Below are 19145 nucleotides of genomic sequence, written 5' to 3' on the forward strand. Positions count from 1 at the left end.
GGAGGGTTGGGGAAGGGATATGTTCACAACTTTGCGCCGACTGTTTATATTTCAATATGTTGGAAAGTCTGTTTACAGTTGTGCAAGTTATTGCTTAAAACCTTAATAAAAAAAACGTTAATTAAAAAAAAAATAGTGCATATAATCATCGTGAAGCAAGTTAAAGTTTCACAACTACAAAACTAACCACTGACAGAATCTGCTCCTTCCTAATCTTTTGATTTACTTTCACAGCTGAAGAATTAAAATCAACAGGGTTTTTCAGGCTGTCATCACTTTTCGGTCTTTGTCTAAAATCAAATGCAGTGTAATAATCAGTTTTCAGCTTTAGCTGAAGATGAACCCTTCCTGGCCTTTTGACTGAGATTGAATGTTGCTGAATATGGAGGGGGAAGGGGGTTTTACACCCTGCCACCTGCCCCCTTTGGGACAGACTGCTGGACTATTGTAAAGCAAGGGGATTAAACCTCCCGATAAAAGGAAAAAATTAACAATCATGACAGCAAAGCTATATTGCTACTTTGCCGCCAAAGCATTTTTTTCTCGCACTTATAAGAAGAATGAATTTTGCACTTCCAGATCATCCCCTGATCCTCCCCTCCATCGTAGAAGGCAAATTTTCCAAACGATTGGAGGGATGCTAAATTCAACCCAAATTAGCCCCCACTGGACACAGTGACAGAAGCTACCTACTCAACATAAGCGGAAGATGCTCAAGCACCCACGGCTCACACAAACCAGTCATCACTGACACGAGACTTCCGGTGCATCAGCGCCGCCGGCCCCACCCCCTAATTCTATTAGCGTCCCGGAGGCTATGGCTCCGCCTCTTTGAATGTCTGCCCGGCGGCCTCAACCTTGTTCGGCAGCCTCGGCCCGCCCTCCATTACCCATAATGCCGTGAGGATAGAGCCACACGTCCTGCGCGCGGCGCGACGCCTGTGCGTGCAGCGTCAGCGGCCCCCGGAAAGCTGCCGGCTAGGGGCGCTCCGGAGGCGGGCAGAAGAGACCGGGGAGCTTTGCGCTTGGAGGTGACGGGTGGGCCACTGGGTGGGTCGGCGGGACAGAACCTCCCTGACAGACCGCAGTGACGTCTGCAGGTGAGTAACGGCTGGAGGGGAGGGGCAGCGTATATAAACTGTGTCTGTGGAAGTCATTTTGAGTGGGGGAGTGGAGTTGTGTACATATAATCTGTGCCTGACGGCAAGCAAAGAAGGAATGTGGCTGGGATGTATATGATATAATTTATCCGATTGAGGGCCGCGAAGAAGTGGGGGGACTGAGTGTGTATGTGTAACCTTTGCGACCGAGTCTTGGGGGGAATAAAAAAAGTTGCTGGCAGCAGAAAAAGACCAGTAGATCCATCCTGTCTGCCCAGTTATTCCTATCCACACTGCCAAGGGTAGTACGGCTCAGACAAATCTGATTGATTTCTTTGATTGGGTAACTAGAGAATTGGATCAGGGAAGAGCGCTTGATGTGATTTACTTACATTTTAGTAAAGCCTTTGATACGTTCCCGTATACAAGACTTGTGAACAAAATGAGAAACTTGGGAGTGAGTGCTAAGGTGGTGGTGTGGATTACAAACTGGTTGATGTATAGAAGACAGCGAGTGATGGTAAATGGAACCTGCTCTGAGAGAGAATGGTGTTAAGTGGAGTGTGGCAGGGATCAGTGTTGGGACCAGTTCTGTTCAACATTGTTGTGAGCGAAGGGATAGAAGGTACAAGTTTGTCTATTTGCGATTGATACTAAGATCTGCAATGGAGTGGACATGCCAGAAGGAATGGAAAGAATAAGATGTGATTTAAGGAAGCTTGAAGATTGGCCAAAGATATGGCATCTGGGATTTAATGCCAAGATGTGTAGAGTCATGCATCTGGGACGTGGTAATCCGAAGAAACTGTATGTGATAGGGGGTGAAGCGCTGCTGTGCATGGAACAGGAGAGAGACCTTGGGATGATAGTGTTTAGTGATCTAAAGATGGTGAAGCAATGTGATAAGGCGATAGCTAAAGCCAGAAGAATGCTGGGGTGCATAGAGAGAGGAATAGCTAGTTAAAAAAAAAAAAAAGGAACTGTTAATCCCCTTGTACAAGGCCTTGGTGAGGCCTCCCCTGGAGTACTGTGTTAAGTTCTAGAGACTGTATCTCAAAAGGGACAAATTCAGGCCGATTCAGCAAAGTCCGCGGGAACGCCCGCTCGCCTGTGCACGTGATACAGTATTTAAATGAGGCCCAGCGGTAGAAACGGGTAAAAGGAGGCGCTAGGGACACTAGCGTGTCTCTAGCGCCTCCTTTTTGACAGGAGCAGTGGCTGTCAGCGGGTTTGACAGCCGACGCTCAATTTTGCCGGCATCGGTTCTCGAGCCCGCTGACAGCCACGGGCTCGGAAACCAGACGCTGGCAAAATTGAGCGTCCGGTTTTTGATCAGACAGCCGCCGGCCGACTTCCAATTTAAAAAAAATTTTTTTTTTTTAACTTTTTTTATTCTTCGGGACCTCCGACTTAATATCGCCATGATATTAAGTCGGAGGGTGCACAGAAAAGCGGTTTTTACTGCTTTTCTGTGCACTTTCCTGGTGCCGGAAGAAATTAGCGCCTACCTTTGGGTAGGCGCTAATTTCTGAAAGTAAAATGTACGGCTTGGCTGCACATTTTACTTTCTGAATCGCGCGCGAATACCTAATAGGGCCATCAACATGCATTTGCATGTTGAGGGCCCTATTAGGTTCAGCGGGTTGGACGCATGTTTTCCGCCCCTTACTGAATAAGGGGTAAGGGAAAACGGGCGTCCAATGGCAGTGGAGCGCACTGTACTGTATCGGCCTAAAAGACAGGATGGAAGTGGTCCAGAGAAGGGTGTCCAAAATGGTGAGAGGTCTTCATCAAATGACTTATGAGGAAAGGTTGAAAGACCTAAATATGTATACCCTGGAGAAGAGAAGATATGATACAGACCTTCAGATACCTGAAAGGTTTTAATGATGCAGGATCAACAACAAACCTTTTCCGCTGGAATGAATCCAATAGAACTAGGGGTCACGAAATGAAACTCTGGGGAGGATGACTCAGAAGCAATGTCAGGAAATAGTTCTTCACGGAGAGGGTGGTGGATGCCTGGAATGCCCTGCCGGAGGAGGTGGTGAAGACGAAAATTTCAAAAGGGCATGGGAACCACTGTGGATCCCTAAAGGCAAGGGGGAAGGAAATGAAGTAAGGCATGGGGGGTATTTTGTTGGTTTGGCAGATACTATCTTTGGCATATAGGCTTCAAAATGTGATGAAACCCCATCATTGCTCGCTGTTTCAATGGCAGGGGATAAAGAGGAAAGGAGGAATTGGATTCAGACAACAATCAACAAAGACATTGAACTGTACGGTCTGGGAAAACACTTGAGCAAGGGGGTAACTTGCAGTCTGATACTACACTTCTGGTGCAACTCAATTCAATGGCAGGGGAAGAGGGAAATTGGTCTCAAACAGTAACCAACAAGAGCCCTGACCTTGGCGGTATGGGAAACTGATAACTATGGGAGCTTGCTTAGCAGACTGGATGGGCTGTAAGGTCCTTTTCTGCCATCACTTTCCTTGTTTCTATGTCTATCCCTGTTGCCTATCATAGAGTGTAATGGCTTTTACGTTGTCTGTTCTTATCCAGGACAATTTTTGTTGTCGTTCTTGTTTGTGCTCTTCCTCGTTGTGCCATCTCACTCCAGATCAGTTGAATAGGGTGAGCCATTCTTGGTTTTGCGCCGTTGCATGCATGGATTTGTTATAGAAACATAGAAATGACGGCAGAAGAAGACCAAATGGCCCATCCAGTCTGCCCAGCAAGCTATGTACTTTTTTTTTTTTCTCTCTCTCTCTCTCATACTTGTTACGCTTGGCTTCCAGTACTCTCTAGTTCTTTTTCCCCTCCCCCCACCATCAATGTAGAGAGCAGCGCTGGAACTGCATCCAAGCGAATATCCAGCTCAATTAGGGGTAGCAACTGCCGCAACAAGCAGGCCACACCCCTGCCCACCCAGACTATGCAATCCACATATAGATCCTCCCTTCCTCATTCCCCCTGCCGTGGAAGCAGAGAGCTATGCGTTGAACGAGAAGTATTAGACTATCTCCCATGCCGTTGAAGAAAAGAGCTACGCTGGACATGCATTGAAAGTAAAGTATCTGCCCAGCTACACCTCGCTTCCCTGTGAATACAAATTTTTTTTTTCCTTCCACATTACCTCTTGCCGTTGAAGCCCAGAGCAATGATGGAGTCTCTTCAACTGTGTGTATGTACACTGAACAAGGGTATTATCTCCAGGTAGTACCCCCATTTCTGTGAGCCACATTAACAAACAACAAATATTGAACAAGCCTAATAATTGGCAATACCTATAGCCTATGACCCCACCGGTAATTTTACATACTCTTACCCACCCCTATTTTTTTTTTTTTTTTTTGGAGATGGCAGCCCTCCATCCTTCTGCTCCGTGAAGAAAATCAGAACTAGAAATTATACTTTTGTATTTTGTTTTTTATGTTGTGGGGTTTTTTTTTTTGTGTAAAATTTAAATGTTATGGTATTGTATTCACATGTAAACTGCTTTGGGGCATCTGCTTGCAAAAGGTGGTCAATTAAATATAAGAACAAAGTGCATTTTTCTTCCCCTAGGTCATAAATAATAATAATATTAAAAAAAAAAGGTTGAAAATCAGTTACAAAAAACATGCACCCTTGCCTTCCATCACATAGAGAAGGCAACACACCTTATACAGGCATACATACCCCATTTCCTCCCCCTAGGGTTGCCATCTTATCCCACAGATCAACCAAAGTGGCTGATCCAAGCTCATTTTATTTATTTATTTATTTATTTATTTAGGATTTTTATATACCGACCTTCTTAATACAAGTATCAAATCAGGTCGGTTTCCAAAGAACAAAACTGTCGCGGTTAAGGCGTTACAATAAACAGAGTTTCTGAACATAGGAACATCAATAAATATTACATAGGCAACAGTAACTCGACAAAGTTACATTTTTGTATATATATATATATATATATTGCCTTCTGGTCTATAGATCAATCAAAACAGTATACAGTCAGTAAAAAAGAGTGTATATATCTTTGTTTATCTTTTTAAATTTTATTTAAATGTATTAATCACCTAAAAAAAAAAACCTTGGCGATATACATCGTAAAACATACATAAAATAAATATACATTACGAACATATATCAATAAATAAACTTGAACATGGACAGGCAGTAGCCGAATCAGGAGATGCTTACAGTAGTGCCATAGTTTAGTAAAAAGCCTGCTTAAAAAGCCATGTTTTTAATAAGGATTTGAAAGTTTTAAAACTGTCTGCTAAACGCAGTTCAACTAGAAAAGTGTTCCACAAAATAAGGTCCATGACAGAAAAAGCACTGTCCCTGCTTGTACACAGCCTGGCATGGGATGGAGAAGGAGCCATCAAGAAGGCCTTTTTGAGTAGAGTGAGGTTATCAGGTGGGGCAATATAGATGTAATAAAACATTGCCCCATGAAGAAACAGTCAGAAATCAATTTATAGATAACTGTGATTTTGTACTTAATACATTCACTGATGGGTAACCATTGTAAATCCATCAGGACAGGAGTGATGTGATATCCTGTCTTTTGCTTCCAGAAATAAGACGCGCAGCTGCATTGAGCAGTAGTTGTAAGTGTTTTAGAGTTAATGCAGGAAGACTTAGTAGAACAGAGTTACAATAATCTATTATGGAGTGAATAGAAGCTTGAACAATTGTTCGAAAATCAGGTTTTTCCAAAAGATGTTTAAGACCACAAAAGATTCTTAGTTTGAAAAATCTAGACTTTATGGTGATTTTAACATGAAGGCGGAAAGATGGACTTGTTTAAGCCTTTATATATAGACCTGTAAATAGCCCGTTTCAGTTTTAATGCTTTAATTTCAATGCCTTCTGCTCTATGTATAATCCTCCCGGTTTCCCCTCCCTGTTGATTGTAATTTCAGCATATTAGTTACAATGTGAACCGGTATGATGTATGCTTACTAATACTGGTATATAAAAGTTTCAAATAAATAAATAAATAAATTAGTATGCCAAGGTTGCGTATCAGAGTGTTTAATGAAAAAGAGGTATTTTCAATAGAAATTGAAGACAGCAAAATCTTGGAATGGATACGGTGAATAAAAACACGTGTTTTAGAGATATTTAAAGATAGTTTATTGAAAAACCGCCCATGTTTGATGGGAGATAGGCATAGATTAACCAGTTCAACAGGATTGTTCCAAGAGGGGCGGTCTTGAACAAAAAATTGAATGTCTGCGTACAGTTTATATCCATCACACAGACTAGCCAGAATCTTACAGAGGGGTGCTAAATAGATGTTAAAAAGAATCGCGGAAAGAGCCGACCTTTGAGGCAAACCAGTAGAAACTTCCGACCAAGGAGAATAAATATGATCATATTCAACACGTTGAAAATGATCTGATAGGAGAGAAACCATTGAAGAAAGATTAAATGAATTATTTGCATCTGTGTTTACTAATGAGGATGTTGGGGAGGTACCGGTTCTGGAGATGGTTTTCAAGGGTGCTGAGTCAGATGAATTGAACCAAATCGCTGTGAAGCTGGAAGATGTAGTAGGCCAGATTGACAAACTAAAGGCTAGCAAATAACCTGGACTGAAGGAACTAAAAAATGAAATTTCAAATCTAGTAGTTAAAATTTGCAACCTATCACTAAAATCATCCATTGTACCTGAAGACTGGATGTTGGCCAACGTAACCCCAATATTTAAAAAGGGCTCCAGGGGTGATCCAGGAAACTATAGACCAGTGAGCCTGACTTCAGTGCTGGGAAAAATAGTGGAAACCATTCTAAAGATCAAAATTACAGAACATATAGAAAGACATGGTTTAATGGAACACAGTCAACATGGATAGACCCAAGGGAAGTCTTGCTGCACAAATTTTCATTTTTTTGAAGGGGTTAATAAACATGTGGATAAAGGTGAACCGGTAGATGTAGTGTATTTGGATTTTCAGAAGGTCTTTGACAAAGTCCCTCATGAGAGGCTTCTAAGAAAACTAAAAAGTCATAGGATAGGAGGTGATGTCCTTTCATGGATTACAAACTGGTTAAGACAGAAAACAGAGAGTAAGATTAAATGGTCAGTTTTCTCAGTGGAAAAAGGTAAACAGTGGAGTGCCTCGGTGATCTTTACTGGGACCGGTTCTTTTCAATATATTTATAAGTGATCTGGAAAGGAAAAACTATTCAGAGTAGTTAATTCAGAAGCGGATTATGATAAATTTCAGGAGGACCTTGCGAGACTGGAAGATTGGGCATCCAAATGGCAGATGAAATTTTATGTGGACAAGTGCAAGGTGATGCATATAGGGAAAAAAATAACCCATGCTGTAGTTACATATAAGGTTCCATATTAGGAGTTACCACCCAGGAAAAAGATCTAGGCATCATAGTGGATAATACATTGAAATCATCGGCTCAGTGTGCTGCGGCAATCAAAAAAGCAAACAATGTTAGGAATTATTAGGAAGGGAATGGTTAATAACATGGAAAATGTCATAATGCCTCTATCGCTCCATGGTGAGACCGCACCTTGAGTACTGTGTACAGTTCTGCTCACCGTATCTCAAAAAGATATAGTTGCACTGGAGAAGGTACAGAGAAAGGCGACCAAAATGATAAAGGGGATGGTGTAGCTCCTTTATGAGGAAAGGCTAAAGAGGTTAGGGCTGTTCAACTTGGAGAAGAGATAGCTGAGAGGGGGATATGATAGAGGTATTTAAAATCATGAGAGGTCTAGAACGGTAGATGCGAGTTGGTTATCTATTCTTTCGGATAATAGAAGGACTAGGGGGCACTCCATGAAGTTAGTAAGTAGCACATTTAAAACTAATTGAAAATGCTTTTTCACTCAACACACAATTAACATAAGAACATGCCATACTGGGTCAGACCAAGGGTCCATCAAGCCCAGCATCCTGTCTCCAACAGTGGCCAATCCAGGCCTTAAGAACCTGGCAAGTACCCAAAAACTAAGTCTATCCCATGTCACTGTTGCTAGTAATAGCAGTGACTATTTTCTAAGTCAACTTAATTAATAGCAGGTAATGGACTTCTCTAAATACTTATCCAATCCTTTTTTAAACCCAGCTATACTAACTGCACTAACCACATGCCCTGGCAACAAATTACAGAGTTTAATTGTGCGTTAAGTGAAAAAGAACTTTCTCTGATTAGTTTTAAATGTGCCACTTGCTAACTTCATGGAGTGCCCCCTAGTCCTTCTATTATCCGAAAGAGTAAATAACAGATTCACATTTACCCGTACTAGACCTCTCATGATTTTAAACACCTCTATCACATCCCCCCTCAGCCATCTCTTCTCCATGCTGAACAGTCCTAATCTCTTTAGACTTTCCTCATAGGGGAGCTGTTCCATTCCCTTTATCATTTTGGTCGCCCTTCTCTGTACCTTCTCCATCGCAACTATATCTTTTTTTTGAGATGCGGCGATCATAATTGTACACAGTGTTCAAGGTGCGGTCTCACCATGGAGCGATACAGAGGCATTATGACATTTTCCATTCCCTTTCTAATTGGAATTTTTTGCTAGAGGATGTGGTTAGTGTAGTTGGGTTTAAAAAAGGTTTGAATAAGTTCCTGGAGGAGAAGGCCATTAACTGCTATTAATCAAGTTGACTTAGGGAATAGCCTCTGCTATTACTGGCATGAGTAGCATGGGATCTACTTAGTGTTTGGGTACTTGTAGCCTGGTTTGGCCACAGTTGGAAACAGGATGATGGGCTTGATGGACCCTTGGTCTGACCCAGTATGGCAATTTATGTTCTTATGTTCTTAAAGCTGCAGTGGTGTCCAGAGAAACTAAAATATATGTATTACCTGAATGAAGGCCTCTTCTGAAAGTATCTATTAAGGATAATAAAAGAAGTTCAGCGCTAAGTGACTTCCTAAAACCAAATTGATGAGGATCCAATACCTGAAAGGTCTCAACGAAGTTAGTTGAATGAAGACAACACTTTCTCTGCTTCAATGGCAGGGTAGAAAGACTGATACATCACGCATATCCAGCATAGCTCTCTGCTTCAATGGCAGGGGGAATGAAGAAAATTGGATCTATATACAGACAACAACCAACAAGGACTGAATTACATAGTCTAGGTAAACAAATAAGCATGGGTGTAACTTGCTTATTGTGGCAGTTACTAACCCTAACTAATTAAGCTAGATATTTCACTTAGATGCAGTTCCAACACTGCTCTCTACATTAATGGTGGGGGTGGAAGGGAAATAGAACCAAAAGGTAACTAAGAGCCAAGAGTAACAGATAAGTATGAGAAAAAAAAAGTGCGAAACTTGCTGGGCAGACTGGATGGGCCGTTTGGTCTTCTGCCATCATTTCTATGTTTCTATATATGTTTCAATCAGTTTGGCTAGAAAGGGCAGTGAGAAAATGGGCTGATAGTTGTTTAAATCTGATGGATCAAGACTATTTTTTTTTTTTTAAAGAGGTTTAACCAAGGTTTTCTTAAGAGGTTTCAGAAAAACTCCTTTATGTAGTGAAAGATTAGAGATTTGATGGAGGGTATTAAAGCATCTTTGATGTTCTTAATTATTGAGACACACTGCAGGGATTCAGCACGCAGTAGGATGGATTCAATTTAGAGATCACTTGTTTGAGTTTTAAAGTTGAAATTGTGTCAGATTCAATCCAGGATGGCTCAGAGTTAGAGATAGAGGAAGAGATCCAATTGGGAACAGAAGAAAAAGCAGAAATGTGTTGATTTTGTTTTTAAATTGATCCAGAAAATTATTACAATGTAGATTCGCAGAAGAGCCTATTGGGGCACGTATAGAAGGAGCTGTTTGTTTGTTTTGTCATTTGTTTTGTTATCTTAAAAAGCTCCTTGGAATTATAACCAATATCATGGATTTGTTTAGTATAATAGGAACGTTTATCTTCCTGTATCTAAGAACGATAAGAGGATAGTAAAGATCGATAGCAAAGCAGCAAATCGTTGATGCAAAATTGTATCCATTGCTGTTCTATCCGGCGTAGTTGTTGTCTATGGGATCTAATAACTGGTCAGAGCCAGGGAGTAACTTTTGGGTTTAAGCAATAATGGAGCTATCTCATCAAGGGCATCAGTCAGCGTGGAGGTCCAGAGGACGATGACTCCCTCAGTATCAGTAGGGGAGAACGTAGTATATTTAGAACTAACTAGATAGAGTTTTTCTACATCAATATAGCCTTGGCTAGAGATGATATCACAAGGTTTATTGTCTGCTTTAAATGAGCTAGAGGGAAAAGGAATACAAAAGTTGATCAGGAAATGATCTGACCACGGGACTGCAGTAATTGAAATAGATTTTGCACAAAAATAGATTTGTTAACGAAAATGAGATCTAAAGTATTTCCGTGTTTGTGTGGGAGAAGAGATTAGCTGTTCCCATCCTAATGCAGAGAGAATATCAAGAAAGATTACTCCTTGGGCTGAAGATGAAGTAAATTAAAATCTCCCAAAATGATCATGTTGTTTAAATTGGCCTTAGAGGAAACTAATTGCTCAAGGAATGGTGACAAATCATGAAAGAGCAAGATAGGGGGAGTGTAAACCAAACAAATACTGAATATGTCAGAAAATAAAACTAGAGACTCATGGGAGAATTGCTGTTTAGGTCTTCGGGGGCCATCTTGTATTGATCTTTTTAAATGATTAGAAGCCCTCCACCTCGCCCTTTTTACATAAAAAAAAACCAAAATCATATAAAAATGAAATTTAATATAAAAGTAAAATAATAAAACATGCACTCTTTAGCTCACTCTGAACTCTAATCTAAAGCAACATTTGTCAACTTTTTGTATGACAGGGACTGGCTATTTATTTATTTATTTTTGTTTTTTTTATATATCGGAAGTTCCTGTATACAATACATATCACTCCGGTTCACCGGAGTACAATATGTATTGTACTCCGGCTAGCTACCTTCCAAAAAGTTCTATGGTCCCGTCGGGGCTAGTGTTAACATTTTTATGCTCCTGAGGTGGTAAAAAAACTGTGCTAACCCACGAATGTGTGTAGAAGACATGCTTAGTGCCTATAAAACGTGATTTATGCCCAGAAATGTATGTTTTCTGTACACGTTATGTGCAAAGCATGTTCCCTGCACAAAAAACATTTGTGTATAAACCATATAAAACTGAAGAGTAGTAAATCACCTGGACCGGATGGTATACACCCCAGAGTTCTGAAGGAACTAAAAAATGAAATTTCAGACCTATTAGTAAAAATTTGTAACTTATCATTAAAATCATCCATTGTACCTGAAGACTGGAGGATAGCAAATGTAACCCCAATATTTAAAAAGGGCTCCAGGGGCGATCCAGGAAACTACAGACCGGTTAGCCTGACTTCAGTGCCAGGAAAAATAGTGGAAAGTGTTCTAAACATCAAAATCACAGAACATATAGAAAGACATGGTTTAATGGAACAAAGTCAGCATGGCTTTACCCAGGGCAAGTCTTGCCTCACAAATCTGCTTCACTTTTTTGAAGGAGTTAATAAACATGTGGATAAAGGTGAACCGGTAGATATAGTATACTTGGATTTTCAGAAGGCGGTTGACAAAGTTCCTCATGAGAGGCTTTTAGGAAAAGTAAAAAGTCATGGGATAGGTGGCGATGTCCTTTTGTGGATTGCAAACTGGCTAAAAGACAGGAAACAGAGAGTAGGAATAAATGGGTAATTTTCTCAGTGGAAGGGAGTGGACAGTGGAGTGCCTCAGGGATCTGTATTGGGACCCTTACTGTTCAATATATTTATAAATGATCTGGAAAGAAATACGAGTGAGATAATCAAATTTGCAGATGACATAAAATTGTTCAGAGTAGTTAAACCACAAGCAGATTGTGATAAATTGCAGGAAGACCTTGTGAGACTGGAAAATTGGGCATCCAAATGGCAGATGAAATTTAATGTGGATAAGTGCAAGGTGATGCATATAGGGAAAAATAACCCATGCTATAATTACACAATGTTGGGTTCCATATTAGGTGCTACAACCCAAGAAAGAGATCTAGGTGTCATAGTGGATAACACATTGAAATCGTCGGGACAGTGTGCTGCGGCAGTCAAAAAATCAAACAGAATGTTGGGAATTATTAGAAAGGGAATGGTGAATAAAACGTAAAATGTCATAATGCCTCTGTATCGCTCCATGGTGAGACCGCACCTTGAATACTGTGTACAATTCTGGTCGCCGCATCTCAAAAAAGATATAATTGCGATGGAGAAGGTACAGAGAAGGGCTACCAAAATGATAAGGGGAATGGAACAGCTCCCCTGTGAGGAAAGACTAAAGAGGTTAGGACTTTTCAGCTTGGAGAAGAGACGACTGAGGGGGGATATGATAGAGGTGTTTAAAATCATGAGAGGTTTAGAACGGATAGATGTGAATCGGTTATTTACTCTTTCGGATAATAGAAAGACTAGGGGGCACTCCATGAAGTTAGCCTGGGGCACATTTAAAACTAATCGGAGAAAGTTCTTTTTTACTCAAAGCACAATTAAACTCTGGAATTTGTTGCCAGAGGATGTGGTTAGTGCAGTTAGTGTAGCTTTGTTTAAAAAAGGATTGGATAGGTTCTTGGAGGAGAAGTCCATTACCTGCTATTAAGTTCACTTAGAGAATAGCCACTGCCATTAGCAATGGTTACATGGAATAGACTTAGTTTTTGGGTACTTGCCAGGTTCTTATGGCCTGGATTGGCCACTGTTGGAAACAGGATGCTGGGCTTGATGGACCCTTGGTCTGACCCAGTATGGCATTTTCTTATGTTCTTATATTTTTATATGTATAAATCCCAGGTATATGAGCCCTGCACACAAACCCCAAATTCAGTCCTAAAAACTTTACTCCACCTCTGAACAGGAATTACATTTCCAGTGTTAAGAAACCGTGGGTTAAGCCTACACACTGCTCTGCATTGGGGAGTAATGATTAACACGGGGTTGGCATGGAGGAGCGCTGATTTGTGCACACAGTTTCACTCACTTCTGTGTGCACATTTTCTGTACACTAAACCTCTTGTTAAAACAGGAGTAAAGTTGTGTGCACACAGTGAGTGTGCCTTATTATGTCAGGGGCCCAAGTTAGTAAACAGAACTATGCATTTGGCAGATTTAAGCAGTTATAAGACTGGGTGGGGTGCCAGTGATCCAGGGGAGCACAGTCCCTTCAAAACGAGGTGGATGATAGTGGTGAGTACTGGGAAAAGAGGAAGAGACATTAGCTGCAAGCATACTGCAAGCTCTGGTTGCTGTAATTCCTCAGCCTATAGAGCAAAGTTGTACAACCGGTCACAAAGAGGCCTGGATTTCAGGTGATCCACGACGAATATTCATTGGGTAGATCTGCGTGCATTTGGCCTAAGTTTACATAGCTTGGTTACCCTGAAGCCGGACCTGGTTTTGACCCTCAAGGACTGGACTTATCCGCGTATGCTATAGATCCATATTGACCATGATGCATCACATTCTGTATGAGATAATTGAATGTACGGCAGTTTAACATTTCAAAGCAAGGCAGCTCTCGGAGGAAGTACATATGTTGAGCTTTGGAATGCTGCACAGTTCAGCTGGTACACTTTTGATCCTTCTTATTGCACCTGCAGTATGAAAAGTGACGCTGGTGTTAAGTAGGTGTGTAATAAAGTTAATCTGTCATCCTGCGGTATTTTTCCTCAGGTCTTGTGTGCTTTCAAGACCAGCAAAGTTGCTGTTTGGGGAAGATTGGAGAAAACTGCATGTTACAGAAGAAAATGCCTCTGGCTTGTTACCTCCCCATTAGTAGTGGTTAGAAAAGCAAAACATTTTCTTGGATTCATTTTTTGTTGACAACAAAGGCTTTTAAAAGAGAAAGATTTTTTTAATTTGACTTCAAAGAAGGAGTAAAGCCCATGTTCCAAACAGTTTACTGTTGTTGTTTTCACTGAGAGACCTTTAAAGATACATTCAGGCGTGACTGTGGTGGTGGTAAGCCAGGGTCAGGCTACTTTTTTTTTTTTTTTAAACTGTAAGAAAAAGTATGAAAATTATTGGCTGGGAGACTATAAATCTGTAGAAACTGCTAAATGTTAAATTAACTGTATTTTATGGGACATTTTGCAAGAGTCTCATTCAGGAACGTTAAGACCTTGGAAATGTCACACTGCCCCAAGGAATGAAAGTAAAATTCACATTTTTGATTTAAAAATTTGCCCGATTCACTAAAACTGCACTACTATTGTAGTATGGCTGAATACAACTTTGGACTGTTGAAAGTAAATTATATTCCATTAAAAAACAAAAAAAAGATTGTGACTTGAAACCTGCACAGGGATAAGAGGGATATAAAATTGGGCATTTATATTTTGCCAGTCATGCTTCACCTTTCCTCATATCAAATTCTTGTTTCCTTAATACTCCTCATTTATATAATTAACATTTTTGTACCCTTTTATTTCATACGATATCTGCTAATGGAGTCTTTCTAATGGCATATTTCATTTCAGGTAGACAGATTGGTATTTGATTAAATAAACTTTCTGGGAAAGGAGATTATATGGAAAGTAAATAGGATGGTCCCATAGCTCAGCCCTAGCGTGGTGTTTCAAAGGAACCTTGTTTGCTCCTGTCAAATAGCATGGCTTTGGTATGTCATGCAAGTGATGTGCTGAAGCCCTGCAGATGGAGGAAAATCAGCTGGCACTACTGTGGTGACTCCTTTTTTGCATAAGAATGGCATTGAGACGTTCATTCTCAGAGACTTCCTTCCCTTGCTTGACCACTGAGAGCGCCTAGGCACTTTAACATAAAACCTTGCATAGAAAACATTCAGCACCTATGTGGCCAACCTGCCATACCATAACAGCACTAACTTTCAGAAGTCAAACGGCAATATCCCTACCTATGAAAGGCAGCACTGCAAAAATTACAACAGATGATAAAACGCCACTACACCTATTGAGAGATGTGACTTGGAAAACAAAGCACATTTGACTGCGTACAGCAGTGGTTCTCAACCTTTTTTGGGCCGGGACACACCTGACAGATGGTTCTCACATGTGTGACACACTGAACATGTGACCATCACGGGGCTAAATGTAAACATGCACTCTGCATCCGCAGGAATCCCCTCAACCCCCAGCAATGAGTGCAGAGCAGATCTGGAGCATTACCCTGTACAACTCGCCATACAAAAAAAGATATTCTGGTTCTGATGACATCTCAGTAAAAGCAAAACAAACTCCCTTTACTACCAGGCACAATAGCCTTCCTTATGAAAAGACAGTAATTTACCACTAATGCATGTCCTATTGAGAAAACACAACAAATAAGATTGATACAAATGCCTACATGCTAGTAAAATACCTCACCTCGGTCACACACATAAAGCTGACCTTCACCAAGTACAGAAAAACCACAAATTATAAATATGGAGACAGAAACTGGAATGGAAAACAAAAAATGCCACTCTGTAAGCACTGCGAACCTGGAGAAATGGAAAGAGAAATATAGCACCTAACATAGTCCCAGGATCTGCAATAATGCACACAAACTAACCAGCACAAAGTTACACCTGTATTATGGAACACACTCAAACAGTAACAACCCTATCTAAGAAATGCAACTATTAAATCAGGCCCTAAACACTAATACATTTCCTATTGGGAAAACAGAATAAGCCAAGCTGCTATAGAGCCCTACACAGAAATAATTGTAACTATACTAAAAATGTTACAAAACAGCTGCTGAACAGAATAATATCCAACAATTAAAACCTCATAAAAATGATTAAAACATGTCCAAATATCAATAAAATATTTCAAAACAGACATTGCATAATACCCAATACTCCTTTCCCTTCCAGGCCATTAGAACTCACTAGAAGCAGCAAAGGCTGCTCAAGCTCTGTCCTCACAGTTCTCTTCCTTAGTGCCCACACCCCACACCCACACACCTCGGTCTATTTCACACTAGCCATCTTCCTGACCAGTCTCTCTCTCAATCACAGAAATACATCACCTCCCTGTCTAGTCTCTTTCTCAATCACACTCATGCTGTCGCACCCAGGCACCGATTCACACCCACAAGCTCTCACCCACGCTTCTATTCACACCCACACATACAAGCTCGTACCCATTCACACCAGCTCTCACCCAGGCTTCCATTCACATCCACAGACACACAAGCTCTCACCAAAAACATCTTCTTCCTTCACTGTAGGGATGGGCTCCAGTTCCGCCGCGGCTTTACTCCGGCGGGCCTTCTTTTTTCGCAGCTACAGGGATGGGCTCCTGTGGCGGCCTTGCTTGGTTGGGGTCGAGTTTCCTCTTCGCCACCACGGGAATGGGCTCCTGTGGCAGCCTTGCTTGGTCTGGAGGTTTCCTCTTCGCCGCCACGGGGATGTGTTTCTGTGGTGGTCTTGCTTCGTCGGGGTCGGGTTTTCCTCTTTGTCGCCAGGGGATGGGCTCCTGTGGTGGCCTTGCTTCGTCGGGGTTTGAAACTGCCATTCCTCCCACCCCACCCCCGGGCGATGTGATGCCTGCCTCACCGGCCAATCAAAGGCTTCCTCCCTTCTTCCTACTCCCACTGACAGGTAAAAGGGAGGAGGCTTCCGATTGGCCTATGCGGGGCAGGCAGAATGAAGGAGGCTTCCCATTGGGCAGTGGGGGTAGGAAGAAAGGAGGCTTCCAATTGGCCCGCAGGGTCTGGAAAAAGGGAGAAGGAAAATACAACGGGGCAGTGGGACACCGGGAGACGCAACACACTTGCTGGTGCTTGGCGACACACTGGTTGAGAATTGCTGGCGTACAGAACACATTAGACCCCTATACAAAAACTACATTGTGTATGGAATATAGATGCTTTTAAATAAATAGACTGCCGACATGCATCTAACTCGTCTCTGTTACACATGCAAGACACAGTCAGACCCTTGCTAAAGTGACCACAAACCATAAATAGAAATATGCAGACAAAAAAATTTAAATAGGAATTCAAAATGCAGAAATACAGAGATGCACATTTTCCCTCACAAGAGTAAACAGAAAAAACTCAATAAAATCCTTGGGGAAACAGAAGAAACTGCTGCTATGGCAGCAAAATATCAAATCCTGGCACCAGGCCTGAAACTTAATATGACCAGAGATCATACTGAACATTATCAGAACCGGTTTCTCTTTCATACTTTTTCCTATTTGCCACTTAATGTATTGCCTTGGTAACGCATTCATGCCAGGAAAATGTTTCTTGAATCTGATTCTAAAGTTACCTAGCATTCTAAAGTGGATTTTTTTAAATTAAATTTCTTAGCGTCCAGGCAGATGAATCCAGAACCAGTGGGTTATGCACCTCTACTAGCAGATAGAACAAAGCTGACATCACAGTATATATACCCCTGAAGTGACATCAGCCTGCCAGTATTCTCAGTCTCCAGCAGATGATGGATGTGCATCTCCTTACTGGGGGATTGCTTTAAAAAAAAAAAAATTAATAGAGAGGAAGAAACTGAAGGAGACTACGCATCGCTCTCCTGAGGAAATGCCAAAAGGTCCCTCCCTCGGTCGAGTTTCTCCTGGAGTGATATCCATTCGATTCCTCCTTCAGTCTAGTGCCTTGGGTCCAGTAGCCGGTTCCTGGCATGGAGTTAGCTGATGGGAGATCCAGCTGAACGCCTAGTGGTTGCAGGAAGCCGTGCGTGGCAGTAAAAGCAGTAGCCCTCCCCGCCTGCAGCCGGAGACTGGAGCTGTACTCGGCTGGGATGGGCTGAGCTCAGGTAAAGAGTTGTTTTAATAAAAAAAAAAAAAAAGAGTAAGAGGTTAGAGAGTAATCAGGATCCCCCCTTCCAACTTGTTTCCTACCTCTGTGGAGGGCTTGGGGGATTGCAGCAATCTGGCGGGTTGAGCAGCCCTTTTAGGCTAGGCCCTGTTCTCTGGCTTCTGTGGCTCCATGTGGTAGGCCAAGGCTGTGTTCTTGCGTTTTTGTTCTGTGCATGTCCACCGCACTTATTTGCTCTTGCTTGTCCAGGTGGGGCGTCTGCCTGGACCGCGTACTTGGATGTCCAAAAGTTTAGTGTGTCCGGGTTAGGCGCAGGTCTCCCTTTTCTTGGGCTTCCTTATTTTGTACGGATGCACATTTAGATGCTGTTGAGCTTGTTATAGTGGACGTATACCATGGCACCTTGTGGTATGTGCTGCTTGCCATATTATGGCGTCACAGCCTGGTGTACCCTCTAATCTGTGTCAATGCTGCCAGGGAGGCTCAGGGGGAGTTCTCCGGCAGATTTTGCTGAGCCCAGCCCTTCCCTAAAGTTACATGAATAAGACCGGAGTGGGATGTGTCAGATGTTTCACCTGGTTTTGACATCCCCTTAACTGTATCATCAACAGAGGAGGAGCTCTCAGTGGGTGCTATACAGCCATCCCGTGTTTGCCATGGATTCTTCCACCTTTTTTCTTGGATGGAATTTTTCAGGGTATGCAGTCCATACTACAAGGAGGGCCAGCCAAAATGGACAGTCTGGGATCGCAGGCTGCAAATTCCCCAAGGCTGGCAGAGCGCGCAGGCGCTGGGGTGCATCTTGCCTTGCTGCGGGGCATTATGATGATGACGCAGATGGTGGTGCAGATCCCTGCTCCCTGGAGGATAGGGATATTCCTTCGCATTTTGAGCTGTACAAACGGCGTTGTTTTTCTTCACAGGGATGAATGCCAGTTCTGGGTGCCTAGTCGCTGAAGATGTTGAAAGTACCAGGTGTTGAGACCTCTTTGCGTAAAACCTCATGTTTTTTTTTTTTTTTTTTTTACTATAATGGAGGCCATTCAAGAATGATTAATCTTGAGTGGGGAGCCCCTGAAGTGAATTTTACAGGGGGACCAGTCTTGGAAGGACTGTACCTCCTGCAGCCAGCTGCAAGAGAGCAAGTGCGCTTTCCGAAAGTGAATGCGCTTGTATGCGTTGTTGCCAAGCGACCTACTATTCCCGTAGAGGGTAGAGCGGCCTTGAAGGATGCACATGATCAAAGAATTGGGGCCATACTTAAGC

General features: G+C 42.0%; 1 protein-coding gene across 2 annotated transcripts in view; it reads left to right on the forward strand.

Moving 5' to 3' along the window:
• Positions 1 to 850: 850 nt before the first annotated feature.
• Positions 851 to 19145, forward strand: part of SEC22A (SEC22 homolog A, vesicle trafficking protein) — a 100093-nt gene continuing 81798 nt past the window's right edge. The window contains exon 1 of one of the 2 annotated variants that reach the window (XR_003857318.1): positions 851 to 1100. The gene's annotated coding sequence lies outside the window, so the exon portion shown is untranslated. The remainder of the gene's footprint in view (positions 1101 to 19145) is intronic. The other variant, XM_029605223.1, reaches the window with a different exon arrangement.

This window comes from Rhinatrema bivittatum, chromosome 6 (assembly GCF_901001135.1).
Source record: "Rhinatrema bivittatum chromosome 6, aRhiBiv1.1, whole genome shotgun sequence".
Taxonomy (NCBI): Eukaryota; Metazoa; Chordata; class Amphibia; order Gymnophiona; family Rhinatrematidae; genus Rhinatrema; species Rhinatrema bivittatum.